At 36.0% G+C, this 19,471-nt stretch overlaps 1 protein-coding gene across 2 annotated transcripts in view; it reads left to right on the top strand.

Annotated features, from left to right (window-relative positions):
• LOC127869442 (uncharacterized) overlaps positions 1–19,471 on the top strand; it is a 152,302-nt gene that overhangs the window by 124,244 nt on the left and 8,587 nt on the right. The window contains exons 1-7 of one of the 2 annotated variants that reach the window (XR_008044563.1): positions 8,551–10,165; positions 10,748–10,854; positions 11,382–11,488; positions 13,305–13,428; positions 14,376–14,501; positions 16,205–16,300; positions 16,903–19,253. The exons of the other annotated variant lie outside the window; for it this stretch is intronic. The gene's annotated coding sequence lies outside the window, so the exon portion shown is untranslated. Of the gene's footprint in view, positions 1–8,550; positions 10,166–10,747; positions 10,855–11,381; positions 11,489–13,304; positions 13,429–14,375; positions 14,502–16,204; positions 16,301–16,902; positions 19,254–19,471 lie in introns of those variants that run through there. 2 annotated transcript variants of the gene reach the window in all.

Raw genomic sequence — 19,471 nt, 5'->3', positions numbered from 1 at the left:
TTGAATTATTCTTGCTTGTTTTGTTAAAGCGGGTATATACGTTTTTGTCAAATATTTATGAATTTATATAAAATGTGTAAAAAAACTTATATATATATTTCAATATAAATTAAAATAAAAGTTAAGAAGAACATGTGTCGAAAAATGAGAACTTAGCCAGATATTTAATTCTGAAATTGAAAACGGCTGTACAGCCGAATTCACCAGCATGTTTACCAGACATGTACGACGATGTGAATCTAAACTTAGTTTAACGGTTTATTTGAATTCCTGCAACAATACATGTATCTATTCATACTACACACGAACACTAACTCCGATCCTTATACAAAGACCAATGCTTCGGTTATTTTGGGAAAATATGTACGTCACAATCTTCTCGGGGCGCTTATTGTCTTTGCTGCATTTTATGAAATTCGGCTTTAATGTATAATTTGTCTTACCTATTCAGGGAATTATCAAGAATTTACTATCTATGGGTCCCTGAACTCGCAGATTTTAGACCAATGAGTCCCAGGCCAAAATTAATGAGTCCACCTTGAAAAAGAATGGGTCCCAAATTTTGAAAGATACCAAGTAGTGAAAAAAAATATGTCTAAATCACACTAGTTCAATAACTATACTTGCATTAAACTTTTAATAATCTCAAAAACTTGTTGAAACCCAAAAAAAAATTCAGAGTTATCACTGTCTTGTTTGCCTTCACATAGGCTATAACATTATCTGTTACATGAATGTAACCTGTTACAACATTTCAACTTGATTCAAATCGATGATAATATTATTGTTAACATTCGAATTGCGAGCTTGATAATATTATTGTTTACGTCCGAATGGCGAGCCGTTGACCTACGGTTATTAAAGTTTAGATTTGTTTGTTTTGGATTTAGCTTCAACACCTTATTTCGGAGGCATTTTTTCTGTATTATTTATGACTAAGTTACACAAAGTTAAAGAAGGTTTTCATCCGGGCACTCTAGAAAATGTCATAACATATTCTATTTAAAAGGTCGATTCTAATTGGTTCGTATTATACAGCAACGGCTCGACTTTAACCAATCAAAAGACTTGTTGGAGTCCTCAAGCCTCATTCGGTTAACTCAGCGTTCATTGCTACACTTTTGACTCAAACACAAGATGGTTCGTACTTCTCGTATGCGTTAACGGATACAATTTAGCAATGCGTCGGAGTGGACACACATATTTCAAAACGATGCGTCTTTTGCAATATTTGTGCATCATAGATGCGGGCCGCACATGTAGATTATTCCCTGCCTATTTTGTGTTATTGTTACATATTTTATCAGTATATTACAATTAAACACATATAAAAAACGTATATACCAGCTTTAACAAATTGTAGTGTAAATACAAACTCAAAAGTAAAATATTTAAAATTACCTGATTCACTTTGAAATCAGTACTTTAATCCACCAGACATAAGTTGTTATTCACAAATAATAAATTTCAGAAAACGTATGTAATGTTTACCATTTCAGAAAAAATTACAAGGTCGATCTAAAAAAATCCAAATGAAAACTCTTCACGTGACAAAGCGACAATGGCGTCAAAATTGTGAATTTCAGGCTGATGATAGTTATTTTCATCTCTTGTAAGATGCATTTGAAACATTTGAACCTTAAAATATGCCTCAATGCAGTAATTTATATTCATTCACCAATATATGTAGAAAAGTATCCAAGAAAATGAACTGTCTTTGATTTATAGCATGACATAAATATGTTACGACTCTGGTTGACTTTTGATATGGGGTCAGCTTCAGCGTACAGGTCTGTCAATACTATATAAACTGTACGCTTTTCTTTAGCAAGCCTTGGGCAAGATCAGAGTGAATCAGATGCGATGTTTTCACTCCCTTAATTAGACATGGCTAAAGTTCGTTGCATGTCGGACATTGCCAACAAAAAAAATAAAGATGCCAACTGTGAAATCCATTATCATCTGACTTACTGTCCGGTAATTTTAAAAGTGTTAAACCTCTGTTGTTTTCACAACAAGCCAGTTACCAGTTCCTGTTTTTAGCTCGGCATTTTCGGAGAAAACCCGAGGTATTGTCATAGCCAGCTTGTCGTGTCGTCTGCTGCCCGCCGGCCACGTTGTGCTAAAACCGTAACATTTTGTTAAGGTTTTGAACATTGGCTCTAAAATCAAATTGCTTCCACCTACAACTTTGAAACTTCATATGTAGATGCACCTTGATGAGTTCTACACGCCTATCATTTTTTGGTCACTAGGTCAAAGGTCAAGGTCACTGTGACCTTTAAAAAAAGATATAATCTGACAACGTTTCATTTATTCAAAACTGCACCCGTAGCCAAGCGTGGCACCCGTTATGCGGTGCTCTTGTTTTGGATTCGTTGCCATATGTAAACAAGTGAGTTTTTAATACCAACATTGTGTGTTGCTCAAAAAATATTTTTTGAAAATGATTTGATGTGTTAAACAATCTTACATGTACATTTTCGGTGATATTTGGTATAAGTACTACCCATGAGTGCCTTTGACAAATTAAAAGAACAACTGCTCAGTCAGATTAAACGCATTCCCCACCCACCAGTCTGAAAATAAGAACATAAATTTCAATCTTCATGGTGTGAAGAGCGCCCCAATGTTTGTCACAAACTTGTGATACCTCATTGCACTGGAGTAGTTCTGTAGTCTATAAAGCGATGAAAAACGTTCAATTTTGTGGTTGTCATCATTTTGAAAATGTAATAGTTAAGTTTAAATATAACCAGAAAAGATCTTGGACAAATGCACAGATGTCCTTAAATATTTCATTCAGAAACATCTATGTTACAAAAAAATTTATGCCCTTTATAACGATATTAATTAAGTCTTAGTTCACGGTGTTAAAGTTAATATTTAAGCCATAGTATTCTGTTACTTTAAAGAGGTTTACATGCCAACCCATACATGCTATGCTAGTGTTCATGATCATAAAAACGAACAATCGCGATTAAATCATTCAGCAGGATATTTAAGTTGAAAATGTTAAAGAAAATGGTGAATGTAAAAAAAAACACGTTTTACTTTAAGCGTATGAATATTCCATACTTAAAAAAACAAATGGAACCTACTTCAGTGTACAGATACATGTACCTACTTCTGAATGTTATCGACATAAATGCCACATGGGGGTAATAGAATATTTGATTTCTGCGATTTTTAACAATTTTATGGGTTAAAAAATTAATTTCCCAACATGGTTATTGTGCATGTTGCAACAAACCACGTGCAGTAACTAAGTATAGATGTTCAACTCAGTACATGTAGTATTTTAGAATAATAAAATATATCAGAATTAATGCACAATGTGACATACGGTGTAATGGGAAAGTATTGATCCATTATTTAAAAAAGTACCTCGCTCTATGACTTACACATCGCAGAGCATGTATTTGAAAAGAGCAAAAAAGCACCAGACTCCGTTGTTTGACAAACACATTCGTAAAAAATATTGGTGAGAGGAGCTTGGGTGGGGGGGAAGGGTATGGCAACACCCTCCTTGCAAGGACCTGGGCCTCTTAAGGAAAGGCTCTCACATTGTATATTGTTAGTGTCAATGCATGAAAATAAATAAAAATCAAATGAAAAAACATTAAATGAAGCATTTAATTTGAGGCGAAAAATACTTTATTTAAATGCGGTTTGATTGATAATTAAATAAGATTCTTGTGGATACTAATACATTTATGATAATAATTATATTCTTCATTCTTTCTTTGTTTGTTACACACACAAATAAACGTCTACACTCATATTTCCAGAACATTATCTGAGTTATGTGAGTTATCATCTTAACGCTGAAATTTGGCTTCTGCTTTTTTTTCTTAACACTAACCTAGTACATGTTTTACAAAGTGAGCTTTAGTGGATGGTGAGATTATAATGATCTAAGATTCTTAGGTCGGAAAGCATACAAGTTGAAAATTTTGAATATTTGTCACACAGGTTTAAAATTATATCCCTATTAAGTCAAATGCTCCTTAGGTCTATACTGTACTGATTATAGTCAGGTCTTGAAAACATGATTGCATAGGAATCAGCAGTTTACATTTTTAGACATGTTCCTTAGATGTGCCATATAGGGCCGTGATGGCTCTCTTGTTTTTGTTAGATATGTTGTTAAAACAAACCTGGCTCATCAAAGTGCAAAACAAATTTTCTAAGGGTCTGTTACATGAATTAACTTAGAAAATAGCTTTCGAAATAATTGTTTTTAACTCTGATATTGATATTTAGGTGTTTCTTTACTAGCAGATGATGATGGGGTTGGTTCTAGAAATGAGCCAATCATAATTTCCTGAAAACAATTCTTCAAGCTCTCCTGGTTCCAAAATAAGCCCAAAGGCCAAAGTGTCAGTGGTCCTTTAAGACATTTCTGGTCTTTCTTCCATGTATTTCATTCATAAATTTTTTATTACCTTTACAATAGACTATGGATACCTCTGTATGTATTCAGTTGAGTCCATAGCATTCTACTGTGTGTGTGTGTGCCTGGTACCTCACAGTGTATTAGCATGTCAAGATGTCAATCCTTACCAACTTAGTTTTATATTTTTTGTGAATTTAGTGGGTTTAAACCCTTATTAGGCCGTAAAACCAGTCGGTGTCCTCTGAGAAGGTGGTTACTTCAGTTATGCCTTATGAATGATCCTTTTGTGAACTGCTTGATTTAAAAAAAAACGGTTTGCAGGAGCAGAACTCAATTAATAAACGATACAATTCAGTAACATGGGATCTTTCTTTTCTGGCAGATAAAGAATTGAGTGATTCTAGAAATGAGCCATCCAAATTGATCCAATATGCTGAAAAGAACTCTTCATTCAAACTCTCCTGGTTCCAAAAGAGCACCAGAGGTCAAAGTCTTAGAGGGGCGTCTGATTATTATAATAAGTGAGATCAACGACCATGATAATTTGGCCTGATGAGCTGGCTTTGCTGACCTTTAAGACATTTCTGGTCATTATTTGCTCCATGTCTTTTACTGATATTCTTGTAACCTTTACGGTAGACTATGGATACCTTTGTCTGTATGTAATCAGTTGAGTACATAGCATTACTCTGCATGTGTGTTTACCTTGTACATCACAGCGTATTAACATTTCCAAAGGTCAATCCTTAAAAATTGCATAAACATTCCAGTAGTGTGTTTGTTAGTTTAAACCTATTTAATTTAGCTTGATGGCATAGAAAGCCACAGGCTTATTGAAACGCTCTTGAGTCCGTTTCCTGGGCCCAGAACCAGTACTTGGTGTCTTTGGGGAAAATCTAAAGAACACTCCCACTGTTTGGATCAAACTTGTGACCTCCCTGTTGATAGGCGGACACCATATCCATTACACCATGGTGACCTAGTTTATATTTCTTTTGACCTTGCAGTCAAGGATATCCCATGAAAGTGCAACCACTTATTTCTAATGGGGTCCTTTGGTTTTTGCTGAAGAGACAGCAAGCAGAAGAGACAGTATTGGGATACAAGGGATCCGGGTGCGATACCCTAGCTCTTTGCGAATAGATCCCTTAGTTCTTTTATGTGCTCAGTGTATAGCACCAATACACGCGAGAATTACCTGGGTTTCATACCAGTGCATCTCTAGTTGGGTGGGAAACACTTGAAGCATTTCTGAAATTTCCAGTGCCCCGGCCGGGAATTGAACTGGGGACCTCTGGAATGATACCAGAGTGTTACCACTCGACCACCGCACCACCTTAGTGTGTTTGTTAATCAGGGTCTCTTCTGTGGGTTTGAGTCCCACTGAAAACAGAAAATCATGTAAAAACGTACTTTGCTTACTTAAGATGGTAGTTATATAGCACAACTGGCGAAAGACGTCGGACCGGGGACAATACGACAATACGTATATGTAAAATAATACAGACTGTTTTCCGTTTATTTTACTTCGATAGTATTTTAAACTTTTAAATAAAATGGATTTGAAAAGCTATTTTTGCTGGTAATGTAACAAACTCCAAGCGCAAATCTTAAAATCACTGCTTCCGCATAGAAGAAAGTTGGAAGTGAGTTAAGTCGAGATATAACACGAACATTAATAGGAAATAAGCGCTAATCACTTTCTTTCTGATATGGCTGGAAATTGAACAGAATTTACAAATTTAACAAAAGTAACAAACAGGCATACAACAGCGAAAAATACCTGTTTCCGTACGGACATCACCATCTTGATCGTCACTATAAAGGAGGAACTAGTGTTGAATATTGCTTTTTAAAATTACTTGTAATGTATAAAAAAATCTAAACCAGGTCTACTTGAAGAATGTGCATATACATATTTCAAATATGTACAGATTCTTTCGTGTCTAGCCAGTTGACTTATTTTTTCATTTACATTGTATTTCAATTCAACACTCTGTCATTGATTTGCGTGTGATGCAGCTAAGAACTGCACAGAAAAAGGCATTCTTTTTTTTTATCTAATTGATACAGCTTTTGATCTTTCATCAACACCAACCACAATCTTTTTAGCTCGACTATTATGTATGAAATATATATAGTGGAGCTATCCTACTCCACCCGGCGTCACGTTAGCGTGAGCGTGCAAATTTTAAAGTTTGCGTACCACCCCAAATATTTCCTATGTCCCTTGACATATTGCTTTAATAATTTGCATACTTCTTTACCAACATGAACCCACCCTATTAACAAGAGCAGACATCTGTATCAAGCATTTTGTAAGAATAATGGCCCTTTTTTCACCTAGAATATGCAAATATTGATAAATCTATGTTAAAGTTTGCATACCATCTCAAATAATTTTAATGTCCCTTGACATATTGCTTTCATATTTTGCAAACTTCTTTATCAATATGACTCCAATCTATTAACAAGAGCAGACAACTGTATCAAGCATTTTGTAAGAAATATGGCCATTTTTCCATTTAGAAAATGCGTGTTATTGATAAATCTATGTTAAAGTTTGCGTACCACCTCAAATATTGTCAATGTCCCTTGACATGTTGCTTTCATATTTTGCAAACTTCTTTATCAACATGACCCCAATCTATAGATAAGAGAAGAATACTGTATCAAGCATTTTGTTAGAATTATGGCCCTTTTTTGTCTTAGTAACTGAATATTTTGTTAAATTTTGTGTTAAGATCCACTTAACTTCTAAACTATCAAAGCTATTGCTTTCAAACTACAATTATTTTCTTATTATCATGAGGTTACTGTACATGGCAAGTTCAATTTGACCTTGACCTTTGAATGACCTTAACTCAAGTCATGGTCAAAAGAATAAATTTTAGTTAAATTGCCAAAGCTCCTTTATTAATGATCAGATTTTATTAATACTTTGACAAAACAACACTTACCTGAATACCACAATGGATTCCACCCAAACAATACTTTTTTATTTTTTTATTTTTGAAAGAACGTCTAATAAATGATCACACCCCACATTATACCCCCCTCTCAACCCCCCACCCCTACCCAACCCAAAAAGAATATTTTTGTCTCTTGCTATCAGACTTGAAATAAAATCATATTAGTTTGTTTTATGTTTTTACCAATGTTCAATAGATTGTGGAAAATATACCTGACAATTTCCCCATGATGGCTTACGTTATACTGTCAAGCACTCAAATAGTCGAGCGCACTGTCCTCTGACAGCTCTTGTTTAAAGATATTTCTTGTTACCATGTTTTCATACAAAGGGTTCAAATTAAGTTTTTATTTTATTGTATTTAAAACTGTTAAATATTGTCAACATCATAATAATAACAATAAACTATATAAATGTTTTATTCTTGTGTTTGGTTAAAGAAGAAATAGGTCCGTTAAAAGCTGGTCAAGTCCGGAATATTTTATAAGTTATCGGACCTCTTATCTGGTAAGACTTTTTTGTCTTTCGCATCGGTTGCTACTGGTATTCCAAGAAACAGTCATAATGTAAATAGTGTGTCTGTTGTTCAGTGAAATGCTGTGTAAGAGGTAAAAACACAATTAAAGGCAAATGCAGATTCTTTGTCACAGTTGAAAAAGATAGCTTTATTTTATACAGATAATGAGGATGATGATGATGTCGAAGGAGCTGGCTTTGAACCTTCATGTTCTAAAAGTGCTGAAAAAGATTCATCTACATGCAAATCTGGTTTTCAGACCAGACAAAAAAGGGAAAGCTTAATTGGTAATACTGGTATTGCAATAAATGATCAGCTCCCTTTTGCTTGTTGTGTAGATTTGTTTGTCACCTCTTACCAATATACTTAAAGGTTTACATTTTGGTGAATACCTCTATCTGTATGTAGTGTGTTTCTAGTGTGTGAGTTCCGCGTACCTCACAATGTCCGTACAGTAAATGTTATATTACACCTTTTGTTTGTATTCATTTTTTTTACCACAATAACTAAATCCTGTGGGTTTGAACCCTTATTAGGCCGTACAACCAGTCGGTAGCCTCTGAAAAGGTTGTTACGTCAGTTATAGCAAATTAATGATAATTTTGTGAACAAGCAGTTTGTAAAAAATGAAAAACTGCATGGAGGTGCAAAATCCAATTGATTCAAGATACATGTAACAAACATTAACATGTGATGTTTCATTTCTGGCAGATGATGATGGGAGTGGTTCTAGAAATGAGCCATCCAGTATTGCTGAAAACAACTCCAATTGAAGCTCTTGTGGTTCTTTATTGAGCACCAAAGGTAAATGGGTCAGAGGAGGGTCTGATTATTGTAAAAGATGAGGTCATCGACCATGATAATTTTGCCTGATGAGCTGGCTCTGCAAAACTTCAAGACTATTCTGGTCATTATTTCCTCAATGCTTTTATGCCCCGTAGGTGGGCATATAGTGATCGGACCGTCCGTCCGTCTCTCTGTCTTTCCGTCACACTTTGCGTTTAGGTTTCGAAAAATGCTCATAACATATATGTCCCTTTAGATTGCAACTTGATATTTGGCATGCATGTGTTTCTCATGGAGCTGCACATTTTGAGTGATGAAAGGTCAAGGTCATCCTTCAAGGTCAAAGCTCAAATATATGGCTTCAAAGCGGCGCAGAAGGGGGCATTGTGTTTCTGGCCAACACATCTCTTGTTGATTCATATATTTGTTACCTTTACACTAGACTATGGATACCTCTGTCTGTATGTGATCAGTTGAGTCCATAGAATTCCATTGCGTGTTTCTGGTACCTCACAGCGTTTTAATATTTCTGAATATCATTCCACATACATCGCATATACATGTATATTACAGCAGTGTGTTTGTTAACAAGGGGTTCTTTCTGCTTTGGGTTTGAGTCCCACTGAATACAGAAAATCATGTAAATGTAGGGGTACATGTTTGTATATGCTTACTTAAGATGGTAGTGATACAGCACTACCAGTATTCTCAGAAACAGAGGTAACGTAAATGGTGTGTATGTATATCTGTGAAATGAAGTGCAAGAGCTAAAAGCACATTAAAAGCCAAATACAAATAATTTGTCACAGTTGACAGAGAGTGCTTTATCTCATACAGATAATGATGATGATGATGATTTCGAAGAAGCTGGCTTTGAACCTTCCAGTTCTAACAATGCCGAAAAGGACTCATCTACAGGCACATCTTGTTTCAAGAACAGACTAGAAAGTGCAAGTTTTAAGGGATACGGCTGGTTTTATAATAAATGATCAGCTCTTTTGGGGGTTTTGTGGAGATTTGTTTGTGATTCCTTATCAGCTTACTTAAATAATTAAATTTTGGTTAATACCTCTATCTGTATTTAGTGTGTTTCTAGTGTGTGTGTGCCTCATACCTCACAATGTGTGAACAGTTTAGGTTATATTACACCTTTGGATTGCATTACTGAACTTTTTGATTACAATGATTAAATGCTGTGCGTTTCTATACTTATTATGTCGTACAACCGGCTGGTGGCCTCTGAAAAGGTAGTTACTTCAGTTATGACTTATGAACAATAATTTTGTGAACTGCTTAAAAAAACATGTTTATCTGTTTGGATGTGCAAAATCCAATTGATTCAATATACAATACATTGACATGAGATGTTTCTTTTCTGGAAGATAGTGACGGGCATTATTTTAGAAATGAGCCATCATTCCAGTATGCCAAAAAACATCCCCTCAAGCTCTCCTGGTCCTAAAAATGAGCACCAAAGGCCAAAGTGTCAGAGGTGGGTCTGATTATAATATTAAATAAGGTCATAGACAATGATAATTTGGCCTGATGTGCTGGCTTTGCAGACCTTCAAGACTTTTCTGGTCATTATTTGCTCCATGTTTGTAAGTCATATATTTGTTTCCTTTACAATAGACTATGGATACCTCTGTATGTATGTGTTCAGTTGAGTACATAGCATTCGACTGTGTGTGTGTGTTTCTAGTACCTCACAGCTTTTAAACATTTCCAGATATCAATCCTTTCAGTTAAAGATTTCAATACCTCTATCCGTATGTAATGTGCTTCTAATGTGTGTTTGTGTGCCTTGTACCTCACAATGTCTTTACAGTAAATGCTATATTACACCTTTTGATTGCATTACTGCATTTTTGGACCACAATAAGTAAATGTGGTGGGTATGAACCCAACTTAAGCCTTAAAACCAGTCTTGGCCTCTGAGGAGGTTGTTAATTCAGTTATTACCTATTTATGATAATGTTTATGTACTGCATGCTTTAAACAAAACTGTTTTCAGGAGCAAAACCCAATTTATGTCAGAAAAAATACATTAACAAGGGATGTTTCTTTTTTGCAGATAAAGATTGAACTGATTCTAAAAATGAGCCATCCAGTATTGGTGAAAATGTCTCCTTCAAGCATTCCTGGTTCCAAAATCAGCATCAAAGGCCAAAGCGTCAAGAGGTGAGTCTGATTATTATAATAAATGAGATCACAGCCCATGATAATTTGGCCTGATGAGCTGGCTTTTCAGACCTTTAAGACATTTCTGGTCATTATTTCCTCCATGTCATTGATTCATATTTGTTTGTTTTTTACAATAGACTATGGATACCTCTGTCTGTATGCGTTCAGTTGAGTACATAGCATTCTACTGCGTGTGTATGTGCCTGGTACCTCACAGCCTTTCAAAATTTCCACATGTCAATTCTTATGCATTGCATATACATTACAGCAGTGTGTTTGTTAACCAGGGTCTCTGGCTGCTGTAGGTTTGAGTCCCACTGAATACAGAAAATTATGTAAAAATCTAGGGGTGTATGCTTACTTAAGATGGTAGTGATATAGCACTACCGGTATTCCCAGAAACAGAGGTAACGTAAATAGAGTGTTGGTTAATCAATGAAATGCAGTGCAAGAGGTTAAAAAAAAATGAAAGGAAAATACAAATACTTTGTCACTTATGACAGTGAGTGCTTTATTTCATACAGATAATGATGATGATGACGAAGAAGCTGGCTTTGAACCCTCCAGTTCTAACAGTGCAGAAATGGACTCAGCTACAAGCACATCTTGTTTCAAAAACAGACAAGAAAGGGTAAGCTTAAGGATTAGGCTGGTATGATAATAAATGACCAGCTCTCTTTTGGTTGTTGTGGATATTTATTTGTGATCCCTTAACAATGTACTTAAATAAATACATTTTGGTGATTACCTTTTTCTGTCTGTACTATGTTTCTAGTGTGTGTGTGTCTCGTACCTCACAATGTCTTTACAGTTAATGCTACATTGAACCTTTGGAATGCATCAATGTATTTTTTTACCACAACTAAATGTTGTGGGTTTAAACCCTTCTGAGTGTGTTCAACCAGTTGTTGGCCTCTTAAGAGACTGTAAGTAAGGATATGACATATGAATGATCATTTTGTGAATTGCTTGATAAAAAAAATAAAACTGTTTCGATGAGTAAAACCCAATTAATGAAAGATAAAATATTTTATTCATAGCAACCACCAAAAGCTAAAGCGTCAGAGGTGGGTCTTATTATTATAATACATGTGCTCATAGACCTTGATAATATGGCTTTATGAGCTGACTTGGCAGACCATCAAGACATTTTTGGTCATTAATAACCTGTTTCATTTTTATGCCCCCCTTCGAAGAAGAGAGGGTATATTGCTTTGCACATGTCGGTCGGTCTGTCAGTCGGTCCGTCCACCAGGTGGTTTCCGGATGATAACTCACGAACGCTTGGGGCTAGGATCATGAAACTTCATAGGTACATTGATCATGACTTGCAGATGACCCCTATTGATTTTTAGGTCACTAGGTCAAAGGTCAAGGTCACGGTGTCCCGAAATAGTAAAATAGTTGCCGGATGATAACTCAAGAACGCATACGCCTAGGATCATGAAACTTCATGGGTAGATTGATCATGACTTGCAGATGACCCCTATTGATTTTGAGGTTACTAGGTCAAAGGTCAAGGTCACGGTGACCCGAAATAGTAAAATGGTTTCCGGATGATAACTCAAGAACGCATATGCCTAGGATCATGAAACTTAATTGGGTAGATTGATCATTCCTCGCAGATGACCCCTATTGATTTCGAGGTCACTAGGTCAAAGGTCAAGGTCACGGTGACCAGAAATAGTTAAATGGTTTTCAGATGATAACTCAAGAATGCATATGCCTAGGATCATGAAACTTCATAGGTAGATTGATCATGACTCACAGATGACCCCTATTGATTTTGAGGTCACAAGGTCGAAGGTCAAGGTCACGGTGACCCGAAATAGTAAAATGATTTTCGGATGATAACTCAAGAACGCTTTTGCCTAGGATCATGACACTTCATAGGTACATTGATTGTGACTCGCAGATGACCCCTATTGATTTTCAGGTCACAAGGTCAAAGGTCAAGGTCACAGTGACAAAAATCGTATTCACACAATGGCTGCCACTACAACGGACAGCCCATATGGGGGCATGCATGTTTTACAAACAGCCCTTGTTTTCCATTACAATAGACTATTGATACCTCTGTTTGTATGTGTTCAGTTGAGTAAATAGCATTCTACTGTGTGTGTGTACCTTGTACCTCACAGTGTTTTAACATTTCCAATTATCAATCCTTATACCTTGCATATACCTTAGAGCATTACGTTTCTTAACAAGGATGTCTGGATGCTGTGGGTTCAATTCCCACTGAATACAAGAAATCATGTAAAAATGTAGGGTATATGCTTACTGAGATGGTAGTGATACAGCACTTCTGGTATTCCCAGAAACAGCGGTAATGTCAATAGCTTGTCTGTATATCAGTGGAATGCAATGCAAGAGGTAAAGACAACATAAAGTGCCAAAATTGAATGCTTGTCAAAAGTGACGGGAGAATGCTTTATTTAATACAGGTAATAAAGGTGATGGTGACAAAGAAGCTTGCTCTGAACCTTTAAGTTCCAATGCACTGTTAGAAAAGGACACATCTTCACGCACATCTGGTTACAAGTACAGAGAAGAAAGGGCATGTAAGGGGTAAGGCTTTTATTGTATTAAATGATCAGCTCTCATTGGATTGTTGTGGAGATTTGTTTGTCACCACTACCAACTTACATAAAGTGTACATTTTGGTATACCTCTATATGTATGTTCTGTTTTTCTAGTGCATGTGTGTGTGTGCCTTGTACCTCACAATCTCTGTTCAGTAAATTGTATATTACATCTTTGTACTGCACTTTCGACAGCAATAACGAAATGCTGTGGGTTTGAACCCTTCTGAGTGTGTTCAACCAGTTGTTGGCCTCTGAAGAGATGGTTAGTTAGGATATGAATTATGAATGATTATTTTGTGAACTGCTTGATTTAAAAAAACGAAAACTGTTTCGTTGAGCAAAACCCAATAAATGAAAGATAAAATACCTTATTCATAACAACCACCAAAGGCTAAAGCGTCTGAGGTGGGTCTGATTATTATAATACATGTGCTCATAGACCTTGATAATTTGGCCTTAACGCTGGGTTTGCAGACCTTCAATACATTTTTGGTCATTAGTACCTCCATATCGTTGATTCATATTTTTATTATCTTTACAATAGACTATGGATACTTCTGTCTGTATGTGTTCAGTTGAGTAAATAGCGTTCTACTGTGTGTGTGTGTGGCTTGTACCTCACAGCGTTTTAACATTTCCAGATATCAATCCTTATACCTTGCATATACCTTAAAGCATTGTGTTTGTTAACCAAGGTGTCTGGCTGCTGTGGGTTCGATTCCCACTGAAAAGAATAAATCATGTAAAAATGTAGGGTATATGCTTACTGCGATGGTAGTGATACAGCACTTCTGATATTTACAGAAACAGTGGTTATGTTAATAGCTTGTCTTTATATCAATGAAATGCAATGCAAGAGCTAAAAACAACATAAAATGCCAAAATTATATGGGTGTCACAAGTGACGGGAGAATGCTTTATTTAATACAGGTAATGAAGGTGGTGGTGACCATGAAGCTTGCTCTGAACCTTTAAGTTCCAATGCACTGTTAGAAAAGGACACATCTTCACGCACTTCTGGCTACAAGTACAGAGAAGAAAGGGCGAGCGTAAGGGGTAAGGCTGGTATTGTATTAAATGATCAGCTGTCATTGGATTGTTGTGGAGATTTGTTTGTCACCACTACCAACTTACATAAAGTGTGCATTTTGGTGAATACCTCTATATGTATGTACTGTGTTTCTAGTGCGTGTGTGTGTGTGTGCCTCGTACCTCACAATGTCTGTTCAGTAAATTGTATATTACACTTTTCGACTGCACGTTTTGACAACAACAACTAAACAAGAGGCCCATGAGGGCCTGAATCGCTCTACTGCTTTAAACACTGTCACTGTGACCTTGACCTTTGACCTAGTGACCTGAAAATCAATAGGGGTCATCAGCCAGTCATAATCAATGTACCTATGAAGTTTCATGATCCTAGGCCTTAGCATTCTTGAGTTAACATCTGGAAACCATTTTACTATTTCGAGTCACTGTGACCTTGACCTTTGACCCAGTGACCTGAAAATCAATAGGGTTTGAGTCCTAATTAATATAAAGACACTGAGCAAGTTTGAAAAGAATAGGATGAAAACTGTGGACTTTATCGGATAAACAAGATTTTACTATTTCGAGTCACTGTGACCTTGACCTTTGACCCAGTGACCTGAAAATCAATAGGGTTCGAGTCCTCATTAATATAAAGACACTGAGCAAGTTTAAAAAGAATCGGATGAAAACTGTGGACTTAATTGGATAAACAAGTTTTTACTGTTTCGAGTCACTGTGACCTTGACCATTGACCCAGTGATCTGAAAATCAATAGGGTTTGAGTCCTCATTAATATAAAGACACTGAGTAAGTTTGAAAAGAATCGGATGAAAACTGTGGACCTTTTTGGATAAACAAGTTTTCACTATTTCGAGTCACTGTGACCTTTACCTTTTACCCAGTGACCTGAAAATCAATAGGGTTTGAGTCCTAATTAATATAAAGACACTGAGTAAGTTTGAAAAGAATCGGATGAAAACTGTGGACTTTATCGGATAAACAAGACAACGTCTAACACACACACACACAGACACCATGCCATCCCATAAGCTCTTCTGCCTTTGGCAGTAGAGCTAAAAAATCAAAATGCTTTGACCTACAACTTTGAAACTTCATATGTAGCTGCACATTGACGAGTTCCACACTCCACACCCATTTTTTGGTCACCAGATCAAAGGTCAAGGTCACTGTGACCTCAATTTTTTTTTTTTAACTGCACCCGCAGCCGAGCATTGGCACCCGGTATGCGGTGCTCTTGTCTCAGGACCTTTAGTTAGACCCAAAGGTGAAGGTAAGGGTTGGCAATCTTAATTTCCTATGATATAACTTGGTCATTGTTTCAACATAATGGCCAATTTGGGAAGCATCCATTAGCACTACTGATATCCTTGTTGTCCCCTACCAGTGAAACCGGAGGGGACTTATGGTTTACGCTCCTAGTGTCAGTCTGTCTGTCCGTCACACTTTACTGGATCCTGCGATAACTTTAAAAGTTCTTCATATTTTTTCATGAAACTTGAAACATGGATAGATTGCAATATGGAGAGAATGAACGTCATTTCATTTTGTTCCTAGGTCAAGAATTTTGGTTGCTATGGCAACAAATAAAAAAAAATAAAAAAATCACTGACAATGGTGGAGTTTCACCGGTAGGGGACAATATTGCTTGGCAATCTCTTGTTATAAGATAGTGTAGGAAGATTATTTTTTAAATGAACCTCTTTCAGACCCTGAATCTTCTGACACAGACCATGATGTGCCAGTAAGACAGCCACATGCAAAACCTGGGCCGTCCACAACTGTAACCATGTCGGGTCAACCCAGTAAGTAGGCTTTGTTTCAACAACAAAACGGTATTCCTGAAAATCACAGTATAATGTTTTTGTTTAAAAATTTGTAATGAATGTACAATTAACACAGTAATTGAAATAAGCTCACTCTACTTTGACACAATTTAACTTTGCCAAGAAGCTTCATAGGCGTTCCAAGCTTATCTTTAAATCGTTACTTCAATCTTGCTCATAACTCAAAATCTGTAAGACATATCAAAATGAAACTTAATAAATGGATACATCTTAATGTGTGGACATTTATTACTAAGTAACTATTACTCAAATTATCCGGTTATATTAAGCATAATTATTTTTTAGATGTCTTCAAGAGAATTGAGAAAATGTTCAAGTGATATCACTTCAGATCTTTTGTTTCAATAGAAATTCACATTCTGAATAGTTTATTGTGCAACATTTCATTTGATTAATTACAAGCAGCATTTCAAATAAAAAGATTACCTTTAAAACATGGTTCATTTTCTGGAACAGTTTTGAGATGAACTTTTTTATAACTTATTATATTTCTGAGATGCTTGTTGGTGGTCATCATGGTACAGAATAGGCAATTGAATATGATTTTATTACTTTTTCAGAGAGGCTTCAGAAACTCAGTGAATACCAGAGTCATCTTTTGAAGACGCTGTTCAAAACGAATATTGCATTGAGAAAGGAACTAAAGCGTGAAGACTGTGAAAGAGTAATGCAAGAATATGAAATTCTACACGGATTGTCATGGAAAAAAATAAAAAACACGATTCATAACTGGATTACTGCTGAAAAGAGAAAACAAAAATGATTTTATAGCTCTTTAGCCCACCTGCGCACAATGTTCTCATGGTGAGCTTTTGTGATCGCTTTTTGCCCGTTGTCCATCTTGCGGCATCAACATTTGCCTTGTTAACATTCTAGAGGTCACATTAATTGTCAGATCTTCATGAAATTTTATTTGACGATTTGTCCCAATGATATCTTGGAAAAGATTACAAATGGTCTCGGTTGGTTGAAAAACAGTAATTTACACGCCATATACTCCATACTAAAATCAATATTGTTATATGCAAAGCAGCAATGCTTAAAAGAAATAATACAAAATTGGGAGGGGGCATTACTCGTATGAAAACAAGATGGTGGTATTTGTTATAAACACGTGTAAAACAGTTGGATTTTTTCTGGCCGAAGACAACTATTCATACAACCAACTTCTTAATTTTTGCAAAGCTCGTCAAATTGATTTCCATTGTAGAATTTACTTAAGTTCGGAGTTGTGAACCGAATTGACCATGTTTTTGTTAGCAAGTAACATTGTACAACAAGGTCTATTTTTTCTCCACTCTCAATAAACATGTTTTACTAACTCTGAAATAGTTTATGAGTTACTAAATTCCTTTGAAACATTGGACCATTTTCTTTATTAATAGATCATACTTGCGCAATTGTTGTTATGTTTTCTTTATGGTTAAGGCATTGTGACATGTATATTAATTTGATTTTTATGCCCCCTGATAGAGGGCATATAGTGATCAGACCGTCCGTCTGTCTGTCTGTCTTTCCGTCACACTTTGCGTTTAGGTTTCGCATTTAGGTTTCGAAAAATGCTCATAACTTCTATGTCCCTTCAGATAGCAACTTGATATTTGGCATGCATGTGTATCTCGTGGAGCTGCACATTTTGAGTGGTAAAAGGTCAAGGTCATCTTTCAAGGTCAATGGTCAAATATATCACTTCAAAGCGGCACAGAAGGGGCATTGTGTTTATGACAAACACATCTCTTGTTTCCAGATGATATTGTCTGAACTTGACATTGCATAGTTCTATGTATGATGATTAAAGCATTGTGTCATGTATGAAGATATTTTGCTTAAATGTTTTCATGTTGTGGTATTCACTCTTCTATATACTTTGTGTCAGAAGAAATTAAGTCTTTGATTTTCATAATATACAATTGTAATTAGATTTTTCCTGATGATATTGTCTGAACTTGACATTTGTTCTAGGTGGGAGGGTTAAGGCATTGTTTCATGTATGAATATATTTTGCTTAAACGTTTTCATGTTGTGGTATTGACTCTTCTATATAATTTGTGTCTGAAGAAAGTAAGTGTTTGATTTTCATAATATACATCTATAATTTGATTTTTTTATACGCCCGTTTTTCAAAACGGGACGTATTATAGTTTCATCCTTGGCGGGCGGGTGGACGCCGCCGGTGGGTGGACGGGCGGTTTCCACAGCAGTTTCCGCTCTCTATTTCAAATAGTTTTCATCCGATCTTCACCAAACTTGGTCAGAAGTTGTATCTAGACAATATCTAGGTTAAGTTTGAATATGGGTCATGCCGGGTCAAAAACTAGGTCACGGGTCACTGAGTGCATTTCAAGGATTAAGTATGGTTTCCGCTCTCTAACTGAAGAAGTTTTCATCCGATCTTCACCAAATTTGGTCAGAAAGTGTATCTAGACAATATCTAGGTCAAGTTCGAATATGGGTTATGCTGGGTCAAAAACTAGGTCACGGGATAACCAAGTGCATTTCAAGGATTTAGCATGGTGTCGGCTGTCTTAATTGAAGTATTTTTTATCCGATCTTCACCAAATGTGGTAAGAAGTTGTGTGTATATGATATATAGGTAAAGTTCAAATATGGGTCATGCCGGGTCAAAAACTAGGTCATGAGGTCACTTAGTGCATTTCAAGCATTTAGCATGGTGTCTGCTCTCTAATTGAAGTAGTTTTGATCCGATCTTCACCAAATTTGGTCAGAAGTTTTGTCTAGATGATGTCCAAAACCTTCAAAAGGGCGTATCCTATGACAGTTTGGCACTCTTGTTTCCAGATGATATTGTCTGAACTTGACATTGTTCGAAGTGTAAATACATTTTGAAACTACTTTTTGTCATAAAAATGTTTGGGAGTATTTGTTGGAGGAATAAACTGTTTTAAATCGACGTTTCTTATGGATTATGTTTATAGATATTAATATCTTTAAACTAATATTCATGAGTTAGCCCGTACACACATTAGAATACGCATTAAAAAGCACAAAATACTGTCAAATGAAATTGAAAAAGGCCTAAATAAACAAATAGATGGTTTAGCGTAACGCAACTGACCCACGAAAATTTGCTGCGAACCAATTTTTGGGGGCCTTCCTGGATTCGATTTT

Source organism: Dreissena polymorpha, chromosome 2 (assembly GCF_020536995.1).
Source record: "Dreissena polymorpha isolate Duluth1 chromosome 2, UMN_Dpol_1.0, whole genome shotgun sequence".
NCBI classification, from domain to species: Eukaryota; Metazoa; Mollusca; class Bivalvia; order Myida; family Dreissenidae; genus Dreissena; species Dreissena polymorpha.
The sequence above is the reverse complement of the archived record's forward strand: the minus strand, read 5'-3'. Positions and strand labels throughout refer to the sequence as shown.